Genomic DNA, 21,420 nt, shown 5'->3' on the forward strand with positions numbered 1-21,420 from the left:
ACACACACACACACACACACACACACACACACACACACACACACACATGCACACATCTGAGAAGTCTTTTTTTAGAATAACCAATGTAGAATTCATATTTTTAATGTGCTTAATCATCTTTTGATAGACTATAATGGCTTTCCTGGAGCTCTGATCCAATCTATTAACCAAATAGATATTTTGGCAGGCATACCAATTTAGAAAATGAATATTATATTAGGATAGACAGAGGGGCTCCATATATTAGGAAAACCCATATTTAGGCACCTTTTAAAAATGTTTGGTTGATATTGTATTTTTACGATCCAAGCATATGGGTTTTGTGCTCCTGGGAACTTGTCCTTGAATATTATCTTGTTTGTTAATGAAGTGACTGTTGTCTTTTAGAGAATGGAAGGAAAGCTTAGATATCTGACTTAGTATAAGTGGTCAACAATTTATGAATAGTTTATGTTACAAAAGTTGATTTTGTAAATTGGCCACTTGGGACTCAGGATACATTTTTACCATGTAAACAATGCTATAAATGACAATTAAGTTCCCAGATTAGCCTGCAATCAATTATTCAACTTATAATGTAGTTGTACTAGTAATTTAGGTTCTGGGTTTGGAGGAGGAAGAGCAAGGAAGAGAGAGAAAGGGAGAAAGAGATTTACTTTACCCCTTCCTGAATACTAGGTCAACTGTGGGCAAAATTCTGAAAGTTAAAATATGTTTTTGGCATTCTTCTTCTTTTCTTTTACATCCATTTATGGCCTCCTGGTGCCCTTTTCTTCAGAGTCTTTTAAGCATGTCAGGCCATATTGCAACCATAATCTCTCTGTGGTCCCCATTCCCATCTCATTCAGGCATGACCTACCCTTACCCAGGTGCTCCAAAATTACTTATCTTTCTTCCTCTTAATCAGAATTGCCCTTCTCTCAGTACAGGTTGCTGCAAAATATTAGGAGGAAAGCATTCTAATCAAATTAATTTACATTACTATCTGGAGAATTGATATCCTTTAATCTTTCCTGACATATCTGCATTTTTAAAAAAGTGTTAACACAAATGAATTTCTAATTGGTAGAATTTCAGGAAATGCAAAATGAAGTAACATGTTTCAGGCAATGTGTAGGATTGCTATCTAAATTTATTTCTGGGTCACCTTGTCTATAGGCCCAACTTGCTTGTGAATGACCTTGAGCATCAACTTCCCCATTTTCTACTTTTCAAACTTCACACACGTAAACATACACACACACACACACACACACACACACACACGTCTGTCTCTCTGTGTCTCTGTGTCTGTCTCTCGTTTCAAAATCCATAGGTTCTCTAAAACTTCAAGGTTTTCTTTGAACCTTTATGGAAGTTAGAGTAGGGGTTTTGGTGGTGTTGAGGAGCAAAGGTCATGGTCACCATTTAAATGTATGTATAAAAGATTTGTAAGTTATGTGTTTTCTTCACCCAGAGTGGCCTTCATAGCATGTGCTGTAAATTTCCTCCTGTGTATTGGCCGTATTAAAACAATACTTGGGTGTGGAAATTCAGCTTCTGAGGCAGAAGATCTATGCTGCACCAAAACCGGGATTAAAGGACCATCTCTTTTGTCGCATGCTGGATTGAAAATAAAATTCAGACTTGTATATACGTTTGCAAAAAAAGCAAGTATGCCTGACTTTGAGTCATTGAACCCTTATTTACAGACCTCCAGTGAAAGGAAACTTGTTGCCCATTACACTCATGGATCCTTTTAATAGTTAGGAAGTTTCTTCTAACCTAGAGCTTAAATTTATCTCCTTCATCCAACTTTCATCTGTTGCTCTTATTTCTGCCCTTTGGGGACAAATGGACTAAGTCTAATGCCTCTTGCAAGTTAATAGCCCTTCAAATACCAGAGTATAGTGATTCTGTCATCCTTCTCCCTGTCTGTCCCCAACCATGTGCTCTCATAAAAGCTAAACATCGCCAATTCTTTCAACTAATCCTCATATAAAGTAAATTTGAGTCTCTTTACTATCCTTGCTGTCATCCTCTGGATGTGTTCTAGCTTTTTCAGTGTCCTTCCTTAAATGGGATATCTTATAAGAGGATCCCAATTCAATGTCCTGGCTCTGCCATGAAGTTGTTTTGGGCTCACTTCCCTAAATTTCAGTTTCTTCACCTTCAAAATGAGGTGGTTAGACTAGATCAGAGGTTCTCAGACTTTCTTGGTTTCAGGATCCCTTTACATTCTTAAAAATTAGTGAGAATGTGGATTATTGGTTTACCACATTAGAAATTTAAATGGTCAAAATTTCAAAATAATCATTCATTCATTCATTCATTTAATTCATTTAAATGATAATACTAAACACATTACATATTAACCTAAATAACTTTGTATGAAAATAACCATATTTTTCTAAATAAAAAAATTAAGAAGTATGGCATTATTTTACTTTTTTTTTTCCAAATCTCTGACTTACTAGAAGAGAACTAGATTCTCATATTTGTTTCTGCATTCAGTTTGTTATAATATGTTGTTTTGGTTGAAGTAGATGAAGAAAATATGAATGAAAAGGGAGGAGCATTTTAATAGGCAAAAAAAACCCAGTATCATTATGAAAATAGTTTTGACCTTGAGGTCTCCAGGGTCCCGGGGAACCCTGGGATCTGAGGACCACATTTTGAGAGCTACTGGGCTAGATGATCTCTACAGGCTCTTCCAAGTCTGATGGTTTAGAATGCCATAGTTTCTATATGTTATGGGCCATTCACTGTCTCTACTCTTACCCCGTCTTTAAACAATATAGTTAAGAGGTGAAAAAAGGAAAAAAAAAGTCAACAAGTTAACTGTGCATGATTTTAAGATCCTATCACTTCTGCGTTAGTGGGGAAGCAACCTGGTAGGAACAAGGGGAAGGAAATAAGTATTTGTATAGTGCCTGCTATGAATGGTACTAAGTAATTTCCAAATATGATCTCACTTGAGAAAGTGGTATAGTAGAAAGATTCAGAAGATCTGAGTTCAAGTTCAAATTCTGACTGACATTTAGCAAATATGTGACCTATTCTTGGAAGTCTGTGCCTCATTTCTCATCTATAAAATGGAGATTATAATATATGTACTTACCTAGTCCATAGAATTCTTAAGAAAGGGTTTTTATAAGCCTTAAAATCCTTTATAACTTTTAGCTTTTGTTTGTGAACTTTCAAGTGCTTTCAATATAGGAATTATTATTAATATTGTTATTACTTTCAGAGCTGTTATGCATTTGGAGAGGAATTTCCTTATAGATCAGATCAGGCAGTTATGATACTTTTAAACTGTTTAAAAATATTCTACAAGGTAAGGGGCAGCTAGGTGGTGCAGTGGATAGAGCCCCAGCCCTGGAATCAGGAGGACCTGAGTTCAAATATGGCCTCAGACAGATAACACTCACTAGCTGTGTGACTCTGGGCAAATCACTTAACCCCAATTGCTACCCTTCCCCCCCAAAAAATACTCCACAAGGTAAACTTCAAGAAGAGTCAGATTCTTTGTCATTTTAATTCTCAAGTTTGGTTGATGTTCTCCAGGAAAGTGAATTGAATTCTCCTAGAGGCAAATATTAGTGCTTATACATTGGTATTGAGAACTCCCAGTATGTAAACTCCCTTCATCAATGCAGATAGATCAGCAATTCTTATGTAACTTGAAGTTTTAAGTTGTCTGGAGCACTGAGAGATTGTGAAGTCATGTGCCCAAGATCCCGTAGTTTATATGGGTTTGAGTCACGACTCGAATTCAACCTGTCTCCACAGCCAGCTCTCTTCCCGTTATTTCAAGTGTCCTTTTCAAGTAAAACTTAATAGTTAAAAAAAAATGGAGATAATGAATAAAAAAAGATATTTGAAAACTTTTGGACGATACAAATCTGACCTATAAATTTAAGTGTATTTTATTTCAATGTTTTATTCAGATTTCATGGGTTTTTAACATTATGACTCTGTGCTGCTCAGTAAAAGGGAAAGATTTTATTGGGTTTTAAAAATTAAAAACCTTTTCTTAATGCTATTGCAATCACTGGTGTTTACAAGAATAATTTCGGCATCTATTCATTGTCTGAATTACTCTTTGTGGATTTCCTTTCTATTATTTTCTGACCAAATTTGGTTACTTTCTTATTTATGGTTATGTCTTCTGAATTTATAAAGAACCAGAATTTATCTTTAGTAATTTAGTCATTAAAATTATTTAAAGTGGGGTTAAATTACCTAATAATCCATTTACTGCCATTTTGTAGATAAATAATTAATTAGCTCAATTTGCTGTGTGGTTTAAAGTCTATAAAAAACTTCCCCGATTTTATGGAGGGGTGAAAAAATTTAACTCCCCAGGAAAAAGGCAGGTGGAAGACAACTGTCATACCCTAAAGATTGTAAACAGACCAGTTGGGTTTGTTGTAGAGAGATTCCCTGGCAGGTTCTCTTGGAGAACAGGACCTAGTGTTTTGTTTGGTTATTTTGGTTTTCATTTTATATTTCCTTTCTTTGTTATTATCTCCAGAGCTTAGCACAGTACCTGGCACATGGAGAACACTTAAATTCTTGCTGATTTGACTTGTTTTCAACTCTTAAAATTCTGTGACTTGTTGAAATGGCTTGGTAATTAATAAAAGAAAGATTAAATCTGAATAAATCAAGGAAGGAACAGGCTTCAAATTAAGAAGTTATTTTTCACTTAATAGGATTGCTTTGGGGACTGTCATTGAAAATTGAGGAGAGGATAGCATAGCATGCTTACAGATACAATTTACATTATTTGAGTCTTTAATTTCTTGGAAAATCCCAAATTTATCCAATGATTACTTCTTTAATACTTATAAGTCATGGCTCAGAGCTCACAACTCTGAGCTCACATGGATCAAACTGGGAGGTTTGTCAATAAATAATCTCTTGGCTCTTGTTTACTCTCTCCCAGAGTAATCTTGGGAGCACCTGTATTTACCTCATTTCTAGCTCTCATCTAGGTATCTTCAGTTCTCTTTCAAGCACTAAGATAATGAGGCATGGAATATAGAACATACTTATTATACACAATAAAGACTACAGAAAGGACTCATATCAGAACTCAGAAAGCAGGAGTATTTAACCATTTGTTATGTCATGGACTCCTTTGCTAGTCTGGTGAAACCTATGGACCCCCTTCTTAGGATAATGTCTTTAAGTAATTGAAGGAAAGACTGAATTTTAGTTAGAGATGAGTGAAAATAAAGATACATTTTTTCCCATTCAAGTTTATGGAATGCCTGAAAAAGGATGCCAGCTTAAGAACCCCTGCTATAGGGGTATAAGAAAAAATTTCTTGAGTCAGACCCTATCCTATAGATAAAGGTACACAGCAGGCATAAATAAAGGCATTTTTCTCTACCTGCTACAGCCAATGGACTTGCCCATTTACTCTTAATCAAGTTAGGGAGAGCAAATTCTATTCACCTCTTTCCTGCTTCTGGGTCCAGACAGAATTCCTTCTTCACAGTAAGCACTTCCCACTAAATTTTTTTGGAGCTGAGGGGAGGGGGGGGGATGACCCAACAACAACAACCCTCATAATACTTTCCATTCTCTTTTCTGACTCTTGTCATTCCTCCCACCCCAATTGGATGAAGGAACAACGCTGGCAGCTGCTCCCAGCAAGGTTGACACCTTACGAAAGGGCCCCCCACATCTTATTATACCTCAATGTACTTCAGTGATTTGCAATTTTGTAGGTGTGGTTACTCTCTCCACCAAAGCAGATCACAACCCATTTATAACTTAATAGATAATTTTCTCTAAATTTATCCTTGTGGTCCTTGGGCTACAGACTTACAGTCTATCACCTGGCTTATACACTAAGCCTTTCCAGCCAAATTGGAACTTTCAAAGATGATATATTTTGATTTTTGAGAACACAGTTGCCTCCATGCAAAACTGAGAGATCAGAATAGGGCTATTGTGATAAAAGACTTTCACATGTACCGGAATAGTTTAATGAGAAAGAGTAATAGACATAATTAGGTGACCCAGGTTTGAATCCAACTTCCTATTTATTTCCTGGATGATCTCAGGCAAGGCCATGGTACAGTGGAAGGAATGTTGAATTTGGAGTCAGATGACTTGGGTTTGAATTCTGATTCTGCTGCTTTCTGCTTCGGTGACTTATGACAAATCACTTAACCTGGCCTAAGTTTCCTCAACTATAAAATGGAAGGTTTGGGCTAGAAGACCTCTGAGGTCCTTTCTAGATCTGCATTTATGATTCTTTAATACTACATCATTTAACCTCTAGGCTTCAGTTTTCTCATCTATAAAGTAAGGGGTTGAACTGGATCACCTCTAAGACCCCATTTAGTTCAAAATCTTCTAAATTTCTTCATGTTTTTAGGAAATACAAAAATACATAGAATGCCATACATAGTTAGGAAGAAAGAACAAATATGAGAAAAAGATATAGAATGCAATTAAACCACTTGTTGAAACCAAAGAATGGGGAATGGTTGGAGGAAAGGACGTTAACACAGATCATAACCGTTTCTTAAAGAAGTATAACCAACTTAGATCAGTTCCTAAAAGGAAGAGACCAAAAGACACTAAAGAACACTTCAGCCAGCAAACTATTTGCTTAGCAGAGATAGGGCAGCTAAGAGCAACCTGAGTTTAGAATAGCAATTTGCTTATAAAATCTTTTTAGAAGATTATAAGCAGTCTTAATTGCTTATCATTAACAAGCAATCTATTAATCAATAGATCAGTAAAACAATAAGAATCAGTAGGGAAAAAACAAGTTTAAAGATAGCCTGGTGAAACACCCAACTAAACAAAGCCATTGCAAGGACATTTAAGAATGAAACTAGAAGAAGGATAAAAACAAACCAAAAAAAAATGGAAAAAAATCTGTTAATATTTCTTTAACAAAATAGTTTCTCTGCCACTTCAATGGAGTCACCATATTTGTACTCTTAACATTAAAGTCCTGGGTAAGGTGTAGAAGGAAGTGCAAATGGTACTGAAGAAAACAAAAATGGGGAGAGCAACTGAACTAAACCAAGAATGGAGAGAGATCTTTGCTGGAGGCAAAAGATGATTTTGAAGCTGTTGAAGGATCATTTCTTAAGGTAGCATGATGCAGTGGAAAGTACACTCTGGAATCAGAAGGCTTGAGTTCAAATACCACTCACTACTTGTATGACCTCGGGCAAATCATTGAGCTTCTCCGGGCCTCAGTTTCCTCAGTTTATGATGAAGAGGTTGAGCTAGATGACTTCTGATGTCCCTTGCAGCTCCAAAACTATGATCCCTGATCATCTGGTAAGTGAGAGAGGAGAAGATACCAAAGATATGGAGGAAAAAACCTTCAGATGTTACTATTACTTGGAAGAGGCTACTGAAAGAATGCCAATAACTGCTGACTCATACGTCTCCTTTATCATTCCTACAAAATTTGTCTGAGAATAAGGCACAGGCACATACATATTGAAGGCATCCTTGATGAAGGCATGAGAAAGGAACAAGCAGACCACATCTTCATAATTATGCAACTGACTAAAAGACAGAGAATATAAGATCCCACTTTGCTTGTTTCTTGAGGATAAAATAAACATTTGATTTAGCAGAGCTTAAAGATTCTCTTCTAATGTCTCTCCTGCTCCCCTCCCCCTCCTTTTTTTGATTGGGTCTGTGGTTTCGTTGGTCTAAGGAATTCCAAATGTGGTTTTTAGAGAGTCACTTCCCCTCTCTAAACTTCAGTTTTCTCATCTGTAAAATGAGACTTTGACTGGTAGTGGTCCATGACCTTGTTTATATTTGTGCCGTACCACATGGGGGGCATTAGGTGGCACAGTGGATAGAGTGCTTGGCCTGGAGTCAGGAAGAAGTCAAATTTGGTCTCAGATACTTATCTAGCTGTGTAACCTTGGGCAAATCACTTAACCTCTGTTTGCCCTGGTTTCCCTATCTGTAAAATGGAGATAATACTAGCATCTACCTTTCGGAATTGTTGTGAGGATCAAATGAGATAATAATTGTAAAGCACTTAGTAAGTGCCTGGCACATAGTAGGTACTTTAAAAAAAAAGGGCTATTAACTTGATTTGATTCCTAAGTCAGTTCCAGCTTGAATATTCTATGACGTTATCTTTACATATGTTTCATTCCTTTTCCCATTTAGAGTAGGTTCCAAGATAGTGCTTGGAACTCCATGTAAGATCTACACATAATCGGCACATACGATTATATGGAGAAGCAACATGATATAATGTAAAGAACCCTGGACCTGGGGTCAAGTGAGAGCTGGGTTCTAATCCTGACTCAGAAACTTACCAGCTGTTGGCCATGAAAAGTCACTTTTTTTATTGAGCTTCAGTTTCCTGATCTGTGAAATGGGAATAATAGTATTTGTGGTCACAGGTTTTGTTTGTGTGATGAGCAATTTAGATAACATATGTAAAGCACTTTTTAAACTTTAAAACAACATATAAATATCAGTTATTAATAGGGCTCATCTTTATGCCTCTTGCAGCACCTAGAGCTTGGGGTTTGGTAGAGGTGCAAGAATGCTTGTCAAGGGAATTCAACTCATATATACTGTTTGGGGGACACGAGTGGAAGTCTTTGAAGCGAGAGACTGGTTTCAAAATGATGACAACAAGGATCCAGGCAGCCCCCCCCCCCCCAGTGTGAAAGCCTGTGGAATCTGCCTCTCTTACCTGGCTGCATCAGTAGCAGGGGATTTGGCACAGACCCAGGCAATTCTAGCGGTGTTGGGTCTCGTGGGGAAGCTGTTGCTACTTTTTTTTTTTTGCTACTGATAGAGAAGCTGGTTTATGGTACTAATCCCACAATTATAGGCTGCACTGAAAATTTGTATAAATTAGATTTGTGGTGTGGCCTATATTTGGACTAGGGTCTGCTAAGACTTTACTTTCTGAGCATTAAGTGCAATTGAATTTGCACAATAGAATATGTAAGGTTGATTGAGGTAATTCAAGAAAAGGAGGTATTGTCTAAACTCCAGATTGAATTACAGATTGGTGACTAGAGCTGATAAGAAATACTTGTGTTTTAAGGCTTATGACTGGTAATTTATGCACTTAACTCAGTCTCTTCTACTACTCTAAGAACTTCTGGCTAGTTATTCTTTTTAAAGATTTTTAATTTTCTAAATTTGATTCTACCTCCACAATATCTCTTACTTAATAATAATACCTACCATTTATATAGCACCTACTATGTGCCAAGCATTGTACTAAGTACTTTATCTATTTTATTTCCTTTGATCCTCCCAACAGTCCTGGGAGATAGGTGCTATTATCATCTCTGTTTTACAGATGAGGAAATTGAAGCAAACAGGTTAAGTGATTTGCCCAGGGTCGCACACCTACTAAATATCTAAGAACACATTTGAACTCAGGTCTTCCTGACTCTAGGCCCTGCACTCTATCCACTTCCCACATGTTTTCCTCTCAATATTCCCCGCTTTTACCATCCTGGTTCATATCTTCACTATGACTCGATTATACTCCAAACAGATTAAATAATGTATATGAAGTCCTTTGAGAGTTTAAAGTACTGGACACATGTCAGTCATTATGGTTGCTGTTGCTGAAGTTATTGTTATTTTCCAGCCCCATACCACACTGCCCCTCTCCAATACATTCATTTTACTGTGACCAGATTTGGTTTCTCAAAATCTATTTCTCTTCTGAATAAAGTTCAGTCATTGGTCTGTTTCAAAGCATACCACAACCTGACATCACCCACCTTTCCAGCTCTATCTCATATAATGCTTCAGGCAAACTGGACTACTCACTGTCCCCCATATATGACTCAGGCTTTGCTGCTGATATACTTTTTCTTGTGCTATTCCCTGTGTCTGTAATGTCCTCCTTCTTCATTTGCCTGTTGAAATGCTATTTGTTCTTTAAATCTTAGTTCAAATGCCCCCTCATACATTAAGTATTCCCTGATCCTTCTCAATCAGTAATGATATTTCCTCTTTTAGATCTCATGTAACACTTCGATAATAACACTGTTATGCACTTATCATGTATTATTCTGAATTATTGTTGTACATATATGTCTCTTATTCCTCTGTTAGACTGTAAACACCATAAGAGCAGGGGATTCTGTCTTTTCTAGTCTTTGTGTTTTCCCTAGACCAGTGTTTTGTACATGGTAGGCAATAATTGCTTGGTTGAAATATGGAACCAATGAAAAACTTGAATATGTTCATTAAGGAAAAGCGTACAATTTTATTCATCTTCAATTATTGATCCCATCATTCTTCATGAGACATGAAATATTATTGAACATCTGATATGTACAAAAGGTACTTATATGCCTTTTAATACTTATCCTAGAATTCTCTTATAAAAATATAATTTTTACTTTTTCAATTTACTTCAACATTGATTTGTTGAGTGCCTATTATGTACATGTTAGATACTGTTCTAGATACTGGGGATATAAAGATAATAAACCACATAGTCCTTGACCTCAAGGAGCTTACAATCTTGTAAAAGGATGGGGCAATCTACAACCTGTGACTTAAGTTAGAAATTCCTAAGCATAGGAGGGATTAAAAAGGTGGCTTGAAAGAGAAGTTGTTTTTAACTGGGAGACTGAGAAGGTTTCAAGGAGGAAGTGGCATCTGAGCTGGACTTTCAAGGAGGTGATGGATGAAGAGATGTAGGGGAAATCCATTCCAGTAATGTATGATACAAAGACATCTAAGCAGTAGAGGGTGGAATGAGAACAAAGAATAGGAAGTGGTCCAGAATTCTTCTAGTTCAGAATCTAAAGCTAGGCAAGTAAGTAGAAGCCTGATTGTGGAGGGTCTTACATGATGGGCTAAGTAGTTTTTGCTTTTTTTTTTGTTTTGTTTTTAATTCAATAGGCAATGGAGAACCACTGAAGGTCTTTAATTAGTGGAGTGATGTGATCAGACCTGCATATGAGGAAGGTTATTTGTCATCAGTGTGAAGGATATATTAGAGAGACGAGAGTCAAGAGGCAGGGAGACTAGTTAGAAGGCTGGGTAAGAAGTGATGAAGGCCTCTAATATGGTGGGAGCCAGGGAAACTGAGAGGAAAGGATGGGTGCAGGACTTCTTTCAGAGGTAGAATTAATAGACTTACCAACTTATTGAATATAGGTAGTGTGGGAAATGAAAGAGTCAAGAATAGCCCCCATATTCTAAGTGTGGGTGACCGAGACATTGGTGGTAAACAGAAATGGAAATTTAAGAGGAAAGGGAGATTTTGGAGGGGATGTAATGAAGAAATGTCAGTAGGACATACAAATATAGAAGTCCAGTAGGCTAATGACCATGAAAACAACTGCTGTATTGCAGCCATCATTAGATAATTGCCAAAACTAAAAACACACAGCAAAATAACAATCTACTACTTTATATGAATTTAGAAATAACTCTTCCATAAATAACAACCTAACCTTTGTTGCTCATCTCTTGTTTTCCCTACATATTTCCTACTAACATTAATTTTTGTTTAGCTTTTGATGAGATGAATAGAGTAGAACAGTAAAGAAAAAAATAATTAAATGATACTATCTATTTTCGTGGGAAGAAGGGGCAAGAAAGAAGGCTAGTGTGAGAAAAGAACTATATGAACAGAACACTGCTATAGAAATGTGGCCTGAGTTATTATTAGTATTAGTAGTAGTAGTAGTTGTAAATAATTTTAAAATGGGAGAAGATATAATTAATGACAGAATTTTGTTTTTAAATGATGAAGGCATGATGTCTGTCACAGTAATAAAAGAATTTAAAAAAAAACAGCTAGTTTTGATACCTAATCAACCTGTGGATATTGACAGTCTTTTAAAAAGATCTTTGGCTTGAAGTCTGTTTGGCAATAATACCCCCTCAATATATGTGTAAAAATATAGTAGTGGTTTGAATGGAATTTTTTTTTATTATAGAAAGAAAAGGGACCTAGCAAACAGAAAGAACATTTGACTATTAAGATTTCTTGAGACTGAACCAATTCTTTTCCTCCCTAATACTCCTTAATTTGATACAAATTCTAGTTTGGAGTTTATACTTAGAAGAGGGAGGACAGTCAAGGTATGATGAATAGTTTACTTCTATGATTATATGTTGTATCTGCTCCAATAGAATGTAAGCACTTTGAGGTCAGGAGCTTTCATTTTTATCTTTGTGTTCTGGCCTAACATAGTGCCTTACAAATAGTAGGCACTTAATAAATACTTAATGGTTTAAAATGAATTGAACTAGGACAAGTAGGTGCTAGGTGGTATAAATAAAAATTATCAGAAAGACTCTGTTATGTGTACTTAATAATAATTATCGCTCACATTTATATAATGCTTAAGGTTTGCAAAGCACTTCATATTTGTTATCTTTTGATCCTCACCACAATTTCCCCAAGATCACACAGCTATTAATCTGAGTCAGGATTTCACTTCAAGTCCAGTGCTCTATTCATTCTGTCATGTTTTGTGTGTTGTACACTTGTTTGTGATTATTGTTAATTTAATAATTTTAGAGCAATCTTTGGGCATCTTTGGCTGAAATACCTTAAACTGGTCTTCATAGCATTTGTAAGGGTACAGTGCTAATGGCCCAATTACTTAGGAATGGGTGGTTTGAGAATGAATGGATAATGTTGTCATCCTGTTGTGCCTGGTTACATAGTAGTAATTCTGTAAATTATTTACCGAAAAGAGGAAAGCACTGAAGAATAAAGTCTTCTGTATGCTTACTGGTCCCAGACATTATAACAACAGGACACTGTTATAGCTTGAATGTAGTTTCAATAGTCGAGAGATATTCTCCCACATCCTGTTTCATCACAAATATTTATTGTTTTATTCACCAGTTCTCCACCCACCTTGCGGGCTGTTGTGGTTACTGTCATTTATCCAGGAGAGCTAGGGAATGCCTCTCTGCAGTATGCAACATCTGACTGGGGCAGTGAGGGGCCCATGGAATTGAATGACATTAGAGTCTTCAAAACTTTGTCTTCCATCCCTCTCTTCTCTTTCCACACTCTTTTGGTGACTTGATTTTCTCACATGGGCTCACTTATTACCAAAAGACTCCCAGAATACATATCTAGCTCTAATCTTTCCTCTGAGCTTCAGTCCATCATCTCTAACTCAGCTGGACATCTCCACTAGTGTCTCAAATGTAACTTCCCTGAAACTGAGCTCATCATCTCCCTGCCTCCCCCCACCTCCCTACGCCCTTCTCTGATGACAGCACTATCATTATCTCCATTATGTAGGCCTGAAACCTTGAAATTATTCTTTAAACTTCCCCCTCCTTCACCACCCTCATTCAATAAGTTGCCAAGTCTTGTTGATTTGGCCCCTGAATAGCCTTGTAATCCATCCCCTTCTTTTTCATTCCATTGCCATCCTTATCTTTTAGGTCCTCATCAAATCAAATGAGATGTTATTTATAAAGTACTAAGTTTAGTGCCTGCCACATAGTAGGATCTTTATTAAAAATATTTTTCTAAGAATATTTTTTTCTCAATTGCATGTAAAAACAATTTTTAATACTCATTTTAAAAAAAATTGAGTTCCAAATTCTCACCCTCCCTTCCTCCATCATTAAGAAGGTAAGCAATTTGATATAGGTTATACATGTGTAGCTATGTAAAACATATTTCCATATTAGTCATATTGTGAAAGAAAATACAGACAAAAACACAAGAAAAATAAAATTTAAAAAAGTATGATTTTATCTGCATTCAGACTCCATTGGTGCTTTCTCTGGAGGAAGATAGCATTTTTCATCATAGGTCCTTTAGAATTGTCTTAGATCATTGTATTACTGAGAATGCCTAAGTCATTTGCAGTTGATCATCATACAATATTGCTGTTGCTGCGTACACTGTTATCCTGGATCTGCTCATTTTACTTTGCATCAGTTCATATGTCTTTCTAGGTTTTTCTGAAAGCATCCTGCTCATCATTTCTTATAGTACAATAGTATTCCACTATAATCATATGCCACAACTTTTTCAGCCATTCCCCAATTGATAGACATCCCCTCAATTTCCTATTCCTTGCCACCACAAAAAGAGCCACTATAAATATTTTTGTATGTATATGTCCTTTTCTTTTTTTTTATTCCTTTGGGATACAGACCTAGTAGTAGTGAAAGGTTATGCACAGTTTTATAGTCCTTTGTCACAGTTACAAATCACTTTCCAGAATGGTTGCATCATTTCACAACTCTATCAACAATGCTTTAGTGGTTCAATTTCTTCACATACCCTCCAGTATTTGTCATTTCCTTTTTCTGTCATATTAGCCAATCTGATAGGTGTGATTTTAGGATTGTTTTAATGTGCATTTCTGTAATCAATAGTGATTTAGAACATTTTTTCATATGACTATAGACAGCTTTGATTTCATCTGAAAAGTGCCTGGTCTTGTCCTTTGATCATTTATCAATCAGAGAACGACTTGTATTCTTATCAATTTGACTCAGTTCTTTATTAATTTGAGAAATGAAGCCTTTGTCAGAGAAACTTGCTGTAAAAAGTTTTTCACAGTTAGGATTACTCTGTATTTCCCATCCATCCTGTTTTCCCCCTATTTATCCTTCTTTCTCTCTCTTTCCCTTAATCCTGTACGTCTTCAAAAGTGTTTTGCTTCTGACCATTGCCTCCCCAAATTCACCCTCCTTTTTTATCAGCACCCCCCTTCTCTTATGCTTTTCCTTTCTTACTTCCCTGTGGGGTAAGATAGCTTTCTATTCCTGACTGAGTGTGTATGTTATTCCCTTTTTGAGGCATTTCTGATGAGAGTAAAGTTCAAGCATTGTCCACCACACTCCCCTCTTCCCTTCCACTATGAAAGCTCTTTCATATCTTTTTTATACTTTATTCTACATCTTCCTTCTCCCTTCTCCCAGTGGATCCCTCTTTTTTCACCCCTTAATTTTATTATTATTTTTTAGATATCATTCTATCATAGTCAACTCATGCCTATGCCCTCCGTCTCTGTATACTCCTTCTAATTGCCCTAGTGATAAAGTTCTTAGGAGTTACAAATATCATCTTTCCATGTAATGAATTCCTTATGATTTCTCTTTTTTGTTTACTTTTTTAAGCTTCTCTTGAATCTTGTATTTGAAAGTAAAATTTTCTATTCAGCTCTGATCTTTAATCAGGAATTCTTGAAAGTCCTCTTTTTCAATTAAATATCCATTTTCCCCCTGGAGGATTATACTGAGTTTTGCTGAGTAAATGATTTTTGATTGCAATCCTATCCTAGCTCCTTTGACCCCTGGAATATCATATTCCAAACCCTCCAATCCTTTAATGTAGAAGCTGTTAAATCTTGAATTATTCTAATGGTGGCTCCACAATATTTGAATTGTTTCCTTCTGGCTGTTTGCAATATTTTCCCCTTGTCCTGGGAGCTTTGGAGTTTGGCTATAATATTCCTGGGAGTTTTCATTTTGGGATCTCTTTCAGAAGATGATTGGTGGATTCTTTCAATTTTTATTTTATCCTTTGGTTCTAGGATATCAGGGCATTTTTCCTTGATAATTTCTTGAAATGTGATGTCTAGACTCTTTTTTTAAATCATGGCTTTCAGATAGTCAAATAATTCTTAAATTATTTCCTCAATCTATTTTCCAGGTCAGTTGTTTTTACAATGATATATCTCATGTTTTCTTCTATTTTTTTCATTCTTTTGATTTTTTTTTTTGTTTCTTGATTTCTCCTGGAGTCATTAGCTTTCACTTGCTCGATTCTAATTTTTAATGCATCATTTTCTTCAATGAGATTTTGTACCTCCTTTTCCATTTGGCCAATTCTCCTTCTTAAGAACTTATTCTCTTCAGTGAATTTTTGTACACCATTTTCCATTTGACCAATTCTTTTTTTTTAAGGAGTTCTTTTCTTACATGGATTTTTGTGCCTCTTTTATCATTTGACTCCTTCTGTTTTTTAGGGTGTTATTTTCTTCAGTATTTTTTTGTGTGCATCCTTTACCAAGCTGTTGACTCTTTTTTCATCATTTTCTCACATCATTATCATTTCTTTTCTCAATTTTTCCTCTACCTTTCTTATTTGATTTAAAAAAAATCATTTTTTGAGCTCTTCTAGGAATTCTTTTTTGGACCTGAGACCAATTCACAATTTTCTTTGAGGCTTTGGATAGAACTGTTTTGATTTTGTTGCCTTTCTCTGAGTTTGTGTTTTGATATTCCCTGTCACCATAGTAACTTTCTATGGTCAGGTTCTTTGTCTTTATTTTTTATTTTTCCATTCTATTTTGACTACAGTTGGGCTCTGCTCCCAGGGTGAAGGAGGCACTGTCCAACCTTCAGGTTTTTATGTTGCTGTTTTCAGAGCAAGTTCTAAGAGTCTGTAAGTTTTCCATTCTATCAAGATAGTATGATCTAAGGAGAGGTGTGGTCATTGCTCTCCTGGCCTATGATCTGGTCTGTGAGGGACCCCAATCCATTCTGGAACTATGACCAGTGTCCCCACTCCTGCTTGTGCTCTTCCTTGTCCTGGGACTGTGACTCGGAAACATGTATGGGCAATGCAACAGAGTCCTGAGCCCAGGGCCAGCAAAGGGTCTCCTATAATCTCCTTCTGATCCCCTTACTATCTAAGGATTAAGAGCTCTGGAACCTGCAGCTGCTAATCTAGTTGCCCCATGGCCTACCACTGGCTTGCTGGGGCACAGCTTGTGCTGGAGCATTCCACTCTTGACCCAGGGAGACGGAACTTTCTTGCCAACTTGCTAAGTTGTCTTGGTCTGGAAAAATGTTTCACTACATCCTTTTGTTGATTTTACCGCTCCAGAATTTGTTTTGAGGTATTATTTTAAAATTTTTATAGGGGAATTTGGGAGAGCTCAAGTGAGTCCCTGCCTTTACTTGGCCATGTTGCCTCTGTGCTGCTCCCCTCTTCCCCCATCCCCTACCCCGACTCCCACCCCAGTAGGATCTTCATCACCTCTCAAATGGACTATTGTGTTAGCATGTTAACTTGGCTTTCTCTTTCTAGGTTCTTCCTTCTCTAGTCTGTCTTTCATATAGTTGTCAAAATAATATTAATGTATTATTCTACCATGTCATACCCCTGTTCAAAAACTTCTCTATTGTCCCTAAGATCAAATACCAATCCCTTGGTTTGGCATTAAAGGCTTTTTCCAGTATGACTCCAGCCTGCTTTTTTTTCTTTTTTCCAGCCTTGTACATGTTATTCCCTTTCATGCACTCTATTCTAGCTAAACTGGAATACTAGCTGACCCTGTCCTCACCTTGTGCTCTCCTGTCCCCTACCTCAAGCAGTCCTTTTGCCCCAAATCTTTTTGGGGCTGAAATCTTTCTTTTCCTGCACAACCCGACTCATAAAGCATTCACTGATCCCCACCTGATAGTGTTCTCTCATTCCTTAAATTCTCACGGAGCATTTTGTCTGACTCTCTTTTGTTCCTATGTCATATGCAGCCTCATCTTGTACCCTTTTTGTGTACATTCCATAATTTCCCTACCAGAGTGTAAACTCTTTGAAGACAGACTGTTTTAAAAAAGTCTTTGTATCCTCAGAACTTAGCCCACTGCTTTGTACCTAGTAGGAATTTATAAACATGTGTTGAATTCAATTTGACAATATTCTTTTATTAAAGTTCTTGTTATCTCAAAGATAGTAAAGTAGTCACCAGACCTTCTGTGATAGGTGTTCCGAGTAGGCAGAGGGAAAATGAATCTCCTCCTCTTTAGAAAAATTAAAGGCATTATTGCCCAGAATTGTGATCCTATTGCATTTTAGAAACACTATACTTAGAATAAGAAGAAAACAGCATAGAAGAAAAAGTTATTAAGCAAAAAGACCTGGATACTTTAAAATCAGTTTAGAAATCTATGTACAAAACATGGTGCTAAGGGCTGGGGGTACAAAAAGGAAACCAAGGTAGTCCTTGTTCTTTAGAAGCTCACATTCTAATGGGGGAGATGACACAGATAAAAACTTTTAACTATAAGTCAGATGGAAAGGCCTCATGTTCTTTAGGATGCAGTGACAAATGGTGCAGTTAGTGTTCTTCGGTTATTGTCTTTTTGCACACATGCTTTGGCGAGCATGTAGGATTATAGATACTGTGGGATTATAGATAGACTACTATAGGTAGTCTATAAGTAACTTATTTGTATGATAGCCTATATAAGTTTGTACAGTAACCAATACAAGTAACCTATTTGTATGATAAAGAGCATATCTTCATGAAAATGTCTCCTTTTAAATGAAAAGTATTGAAAATACAGCTAGGTTTTGATTAGTGTGCATAGAATTCCCTGAATTGGTCAAATTATTCAAATTTATACTCAAATTTATATATTTCCACAGGGCTGGAACCAATCACCCTATTTTATTTATTTATAACTTCAAATAGTGTATCTTTGAATATGTGCAATCACACAGGGAATTATTTGCACTAATTGGGATCTATCTGCATCCAGATACTTTAACACTTTGGACATATAGTCTCAAGTCCAAAATTTAAACAAATTAAAAAAAAGCCTCAAAGAGAATTGTTCTACTGCTCTTTTGCAACACAAAATAAATTATGCAAGAATATAAGCAATAATTATATTATATAGTATATAGACAATTATAATTTTAAAAGGTATCCACCCAGTGAACTATGAGTTTTAGAGTGCTCCATAACAAATAAACATAATTTATGCTACCATGAAACCATATGTACATTCACTTTATCTAAAGAGAGAAATATGTAACTCATCAGGATGCACCCATTTTTCTTCAGTTACAGTTTTGAACCTTCCCAAGTTTATCTAGCTGGTTTTTTGCTTTAATACTTTGGGCCTGTGTAAAATGCATCACCCACCTTTACTGCTTCCTTCTCCACATGTTCATGCTGTCATCCTTCAAACCAATAGATTCGGTTTTGCTGTTTTGGTTAACACTTAAGTTCATTTTCAGAGTCAGTTTTTTTTTTTTAATGGAACCATCGTGGGAGGGGAAATCATGATGCAGAAATCCTTGTCAGCAGGTCAGAGATTCTGCCTGAATAACCAGAATGAAGGATGGGGAGAATTTGTGACTGGTTAGGAGGCTGCCACCTGCAGAAAACAGATCTCCAGGTAGGAACGCAAAATCTTTATCTTTAATTATTTCACTATATTTATTTTTGCAAAAAAGTCAGATCATCATTCACTTTTAATAGGCAATGCAAAAATCCTCTGAGTATATAACATTCATATTGCTTCTTTAGATTCCTAGATTTGTTTCCAGTTGACATAGGCTAATAGCTTAAAAAAAAAGCAGGAAGTTTTACTGAGTTTTGAAATGAATTCACAAAGTGGGTCTGCAGTTTTAAAAATCAAACCTCTAAAAGATATGATTTTGGTTGTTGAAGACCATCTGCTGGAAAAATAGCATATCAGAGAATAAGATGTTACTCAGAATGGAATTGTCATTTCAGAAAGGAACTGTTAGAAAACAGCTTCTAACTACAGGATATTGTATGTAATTGGTGGCATGTTTGCTAAACCTGAATTATATTTTGTCTCTCTTAAATGCTTCTAGAATATCCCAAGATTACAAACTAATTCTGACACAAAAGGGAAGGGAAAGTCCACAAATATCAAACCCTTGGAAAGGGGCTGAGTTTGTAACTAAATTTACTAAATTTACCAGAGCAAAAATCACTCTGCCAGTAGCTTCACCACAATGTTCCCACATGGGGTGAGATTTATGAAAACTAAAATAAGTAATGGCTGAAAAAGTTTTAGAAAGAATTTTATTAAGTCATTTGGCAGAGAAAAGGAGAGCCAAAAAAAAAAAATAGGTGTGGCTTCCCTCTCAAGTCTCTGTGAGGTTTACATTACAGTTTTAGAGTTTGAACTAGGACAGCTGGTTGACCAGCACTCACTAGGTAGTGAGTTTTCAAAAAAAGAGCATTTCCCAGGTAAGGTTGCTTGAGATGAATATCAACAGGTAAGTATAAATATTCAATAAAATCTGAGTGAAGCCAAAACACAAGCTATTGGGGAACCCAAAACACAGACTTTGGATGGAGCCAAAATAAGATCTAGGTGAGAAGGTCTAAAACACAAATATTTTGGGTAGATTCAAGACCTGGGTGGAACCAAAACACTCCTTGCAGACATCTCCCTTCCCTGGAGGGTCACTGAGGTCAGCATAACATTCTGGGTTTAAACAATGTCTAGTTACATAAAGCTTGACTCAAACAATAATTAATAAGGTTTTCCAAACACATAATATTTTTCCATGTAAGAAAACAGAACAGGCATGGAATAGGCAGATTAAGATGCTAGGGATCTGAAATACTTGTGGAGCATTTATCATGCAGTGGTTTTTTCTCCCTGTGATAGGAAGTGTGAGAATAAGATGCTCCCTGGAATCTGTCTCCATCTAAATCTACAAAGATTTTACTTCCATAGCAACATAAAGGGCCTAGTTCTGTTGGAGGTGTGTATATACTAATGCATTCAGAGCTCAGGGTTGGAAGTGACTTGGAAAAAAACAACCCTCTAAATCTTGCCCACGCATTTATGTGTGTATATATAATAAGGCCTTTGTGTGGGGAGACCAGAATTTAAGTGCATGTACTCTTCTCTCTCCTCTTTAAATGATCTAGCTTTCACCGCCCACCTCCCCTCCCCTTTCCAGATATGAAGCGAAAATCTGCAATTATAAAATGTTACTGGGATGAAAAATGCTTCTTTTCTTTTCTTTTTTAATGTCAAACAGTTTGTTACCAAAGGGGGAAAAAGCAACCCCCACAAAAAATAACAGCACCACTGGGGTTTATGGGGCCATCAGGCTGCTTGTTCCACAGATTATTTTAGTGAAGTCTGCTTTAGAGCTAAACTAGGAGAACTGCAGCCTACTCCCGTGCTGACGGAAAGATGTACTTTCTGTTTATTATCGGTTGTCTCTTAGCATTAACTCAGGAATCATGGAGGGCTGGCTAGGTTGGGCTGGCCTGAAGCACTGGGCAGCAGTAATAATTCTTAGGCCATCTTCTCCCCTTGGCCCTTGGACAACTGTCCCTGAGTCTTTTCCAGCTTTGCCATTTGTTTCTCTCTTCCTCCCATTCTCCCCAAAGCCAGATTTATCTTCACAGTTTGCACAGGCCTTTCCTTCCCCCTTTTCTTTTACTCCTTTACTCTAATGAGGTTGTTCATCCATCTGGTATCTAAGTCTGACAAAACAGAAACTGAAGTCACTATCCTGTGTATGAATAGGTGTTTGAAGACTCTGAAATATGGTTTATACTTCTTGTAATAGGATTTTGTCCATGTACAATACTGCTTCATTCAAAAAGGCAATAAGGCAGCTCAGATGGCTCACTGCATAGAATGTCGTCCTTGGAGTCGGAAGACAAGTTAGAAACTTGTCTTAGATGCTTACTGACTGTG

The 21,420-nt window shown here is 36.6% G+C and overlaps 1 protein-coding gene across 4 annotated transcripts in view; it reads left to right on the plus strand.

Moving 5' to 3' along the window:
* The window catches only part of HIVEP2 (human immunodeficiency virus type I enhancer binding protein 2), a 286,897-nt gene that overhangs the window by 53,221 nt on the left and 212,256 nt on the right, over nucleotides 1–21,420 (plus strand). The window contains exon 3 of one of the 4 annotated variants that reach the window (XM_027850628.1): nucleotides 19,023–19,116. The exons of the other annotated variants lie outside the window; for them this stretch is intronic. The gene's annotated coding sequence lies outside the window, so the exon portion shown is untranslated. The remainder of the gene's footprint in view (nucleotides 1–19,022; nucleotides 19,117–21,420) is intronic. 4 annotated transcript variants of the gene reach the window in all.

This window comes from Vombatus ursinus, unplaced genomic scaffold, assembly GCF_900497805.2.
Source record: "Vombatus ursinus unplaced genomic scaffold, bare-nosed wombat genome assembly UNPS02009132.1, whole genome shotgun sequence".
Lineage (NCBI taxonomy): Eukaryota > Metazoa > Chordata > Mammalia > Diprotodontia > Vombatidae > Vombatus > Vombatus ursinus.